This window comes from Schistocerca cancellata, chromosome 10 (assembly GCF_023864275.1).
Source record: "Schistocerca cancellata isolate TAMUIC-IGC-003103 chromosome 10, iqSchCanc2.1, whole genome shotgun sequence".
In the NCBI taxonomy this organism is placed as follows: Eukaryota; Metazoa; Arthropoda; class Insecta; order Orthoptera; family Acrididae; genus Schistocerca; species Schistocerca cancellata.
In genome coordinates this window covers 164,687,386-164,691,770 of record NC_064635.1, presented here as the reverse complement: position 1 = coordinate 164,691,770, position 4,385 = coordinate 164,687,386, and the positions used below count along the sequence as shown (strand labels likewise).

Here is a 4,385-nt window from a genome sequence, read left to right as displayed (position 1 = left end):
GTACTGACCATTAGTATGCCCCACATCTGTGTAGTTCCCCACTATTTGTGGCTAATGACCATTGTCACTGGGCAGAAGAATGTGAGATTCAGTAATTTGATACACCGACATTTTGTCGCATTGTGACGGAGAAGATTGAAATTGGGCTGAAAAGTATCTTGCAACATTCCTGTGCAATGGTGCAAAAGCATGGCGCGATGCCACACTTGGCGGCACTTCAGCCAGCAAGGTATCGACACATTCAAAAATCAGGACAGAACTCGGATATCCACGTGAGGCTTAGGATGGGTTAAATATGTCACATTGGCATGAAATCTCACCACAGTTCTATCCAGTGCACTGCATATATGTGGTGTGCGTACTGTAAGACCTTCAGTACACACACCATCAGATTATTTGACTTATCGCTCTAACGAAGTAGGCGAGTGTCAACAATATGTCTCGTGGTCTTATTGTGGCGTGATTATCTTCTGCCATTAGGTCAGACGATAGAAATGCCACTTGCACGCTTAGAGTACCAGGTTGACGGTGACCAACTTTAAACAGAACTTGATTAATTTTCACACACATTTATTAAAATAATAAAAATCATAGACATTACGTAACTTGATTCTGGATGCTGTTTACAGTTGACAATCTGAAGTTCCTTTGGTCTTGGTACGTTAATCTTATTTTCACACATCTCTCATACTTGACAAAGTGTCTATACATTTCTCTTCATGGCTATACACAGGAATATGATAATCTTGTTAGGTGCAGACTGCAGACTAATGCAGACTGATGCAGACTGACTAATCAGAGGTCTGTACACTTGTTATAATATCTTGCGCATTCAGGTATCACTGTGCGAGTGTGATCCATGAGGAGAAAAGGTTCTGTGTTAGCAGCAATCTCACTGGCTGCGTTACATATTAATACGCGAATTGGAGGAAGCAGAATTTGGTCCGTCTCTATGGCAGCGCCATCTCGTAGTGCGGAGATGGACGAGCGCTGTGCCTGCACTGTTGTGCTTAGCGGGGTGCGCTCTATTGGGAAAGTTGTGTACCTGCTGACTACGCGGAACTATGTACACAACAGTATATCTCACACAATTGGAAAGTTGTCACTTTCCCCCTTATCCATATCTCACCCTTCCCATGATGCCTCTCCTATGGAGGCAAAATGGCAATGCCCAGCATTGAAATCGCACTTTGCATTATGGGTAGCTGAGGAAAAGATTTCAGTGACGCCACTTTCCAGAAAGGACACAAAGAGACCTAAGGAGAGCAGCAATTAGACCATCCTCTTATTTTAGACACTCAGTTAGACACATTTTGCGATCGGAAAGGATTAGTTTGCAGTGCAATGTGCAGCAGAATGACATTGTTGACAACTTTTGACACTGATGAAACCCTTATCCCCAACAATTCTACCCTCCTCTAAGGACATAGTGGGGCTGCACCCCATTTGAACAAGACTTTACACCTTTGGAGTGTAGCGAAATCAGAACATTAGATGAAGCAGCAGAGTGTGTTTAAGCTTTTCCAGTGTTCCTGTTTCACACTCTCTTTTGGCAAGGTCGCAGGGACATTCGAAATTGATGTGTATGTCAATAAAATGGCAAATGGTCCCTCTGAGAATAACCAGTTCTGCAATCCCATCATTGCAACCTACACATCTTTATTGAGCACTTTATAAACGTATCAATACAGGCACAACCCTAACCAATCCATTGGCGCCTGTGGGCAGGCAACCCACTTGGCAGCCTTCTGCTGATGGATCCTACAGTGCTGCTTTACCACCTACCTGCGGGCATATGGAACCTGAGGCGTGTCAAGTGGGTTACCTTTCCACAAGCGCTTAGGAATCAGTCATTGGTTCAAATGGATCTGAGCACTATGGGACTTAACTGCTGTGTTCATCAGTCCCCTAGAACTTAGAACTACTTAAACCTAACTAACCTAAGGACATCACACACATCCATGTCCGAGGCAGGATTCGAACCTGCGACCATAGCGGTCGCGCGGTTCCAGACTGTAGCGCCTAGAACCGCTCGGCTACTGAGACCGGCAATCAGTCATTTCTAAAGCTTTCAAGTGCACAGCTGGCACTGCGTGGTGGTGTTGTCAAATTGGGGGTGAAGGAGTGGAGGAGTGGGTTAGATGGGGCCTTTGCCGTTTTATTCATGTTTTTGTCTGTCCCCCCACCTCAGAGATGATCATGCTGTAGGAAGGCTGACAAAGCATAAATACTCTTTGACGGTCACTACTGCTTCCAATTTGTACATGATAACAAAAATTGAGGTCATGCTCCACTCCAAATGGGTCCGATCACTTTCAACGGCTTTCCAGGCCAAAGGCATCCTTAGGGCGGGACTGAGTCGTGTGGAGGTGCCAGCAGTATACAAGATGTCAAGAACACAGTTCTATTGTACGTAGCGTTTTCGACCATGAAATGTGTGTGAATGGACTCCCCAATGGAGGAAGTGGTTTCGTTGCCGCCTTTTATGCCATCTCCAAGGCCTTTTCATGTCGATTATGAGCGTGAGTGTAAATTGGAGTTCTATGAATATAGAATATATTATTATTATGTCCACTGAAATACAATGTAATTATCATTCGAATTTACCACCAAAATTCGAATGTACCACTAAATTTTTAATCTCCCACCATTTTTTGAATATCCCGCCAAAATCGGAATTTTCCGCCTTTTTTCTGGGTATGGGAAGGGTATTGCCCAGAGGGGTGATGTAGGAAGGGGGGGGGCACGTGCGAGCTGGGGAAAACCAATAATGTCATCAGGAGTGTTGGTAAGTAATTGATCAATTTATTTAATTTGGATAATTACCAAAAGTGTGCCAGAACTTAGTTTGCCTTACCACTAAACGTTTTTTCTCCGTCGCCGTTAAGAAAACCACGTAATTTCAAAACTGGGCGTTGTGGTTCTGACCTCCTTTGCAAAGGTGTCAAGAGAAGGAGTGAGATGTGAGTAGAGGAACGTGTAACAATTCTCGCATTGTGTGACACGTCCACAGTCGGTGCTGTGGTGAAATTTCGCACCAAATTGAGGTCTGGCATATTTTTCGTTTGTGTTGCTGTTTGAAGTGCCGTCAACGCGGAGGATGATGTCGCAGGGCGCCACACTTTCGCGTCATTATGGAAGAAGATTTTAGGCGTTTTTCATCCACATTTCAAATTTCTAAGTCGCAATTTACAAAAAAGTTATCGTTTCAGTCTTTTGTTCAGTGTAACTGAAGACACACTATCACATGGACAGTAATTCAGTAATTCTTCTTACCTTCCAGCAGGATCTATTGTTCCAAAGTCTGCTACGGTATGAACTGAAATTAAAATACTGGAGAACGTCCTTAATAAGAACTATGGCCCAAAGCTGAGTGTGGCACAGAAGGAACAAAACATGGCGTACCGCAGTTAATCATAACACTGACTGCGAACACTTTTGTTTTGTTTTGGTTATTTTTCAAGAGTGGGAGATTTCTCACCAATTCAACTAGCATCTCCAGTTTCCATTTCAAATAGCCATCTTTTGTGTTCACTGGTTACCTTCAGTTCCTCAAGTCTTATATGTCAGATGAAACATCTCTCTCACATCATATACTTTGTGATACATTTAAGCACTCCGTTTTCAGGCCACGAGTAGCCTACCGGGACCATCCGACCGCCGTGTCATCCTCAGTGGAGGATGCGGATAGGAGGGGCGTGGGGTCAGCACACCGCTCTTCCGGTCGTTATGATGGTATTCTTGACTGAAGCCGCTACTATTCGGTCGAGTAGCTCCTCAATTGCACCCCGAAAAATGTCAACAGCGCATGGCGGCCCGGACGGTCACCCATCCAAGTGCCGGCCACGCCCGACAGCGCTTAACTTCGGTGATCTCACGGGAACCGGTGTATCCACTGCAGCAAGACCGTTGCCTTTCGTGATACATTTAAGACATCAATAATCTAATTTCACCTTGAAGAACGCTCGCTATGTACTCACAAAATACCAGCCATCATACCCTCTTATCATTATTGAACACTGTGATGTGGAGATCAATTTACTATATGGAATGATACTATGAGGTTGTTTATGAATATCTGTATCACAATGCGACTAAGGTGGAGATTTCTATTGTCAAGGAACTGGACGACTGGTAGAACATCCTGACCGTTGTTTGCTGAGTCTTTGCGATCATGTCGAACAGTAATGTCATGTATCTGTGTCACTTTGACGTGTAATGCAGCATTAATTTAGAATTATTTGGCCTGCCATTATTCTGTTAACTTTGATCTTATAATTAAATTTTAGTCAAGACATTCAACGATCATCTTTATCTTCAATAATGATGGAAGCTGGAGAAATGAATTAAAATGTAATTACAAGATCTACAGATCACCTACTATA

At 43.6% G+C, this 4,385-nt stretch overlaps 1 pseudogene; it reads right to left on the bottom strand.

The window, feature by feature from the left end:
• Positions 1-3,796: 3,796 nt before the first annotated feature.
• Positions 3,797-3,914, bottom strand: LOC126107093 (5S ribosomal RNA; annotated as a pseudogene).
• Between the last annotated feature and the right edge of the window lie 471 nt (positions 3,915-4,385).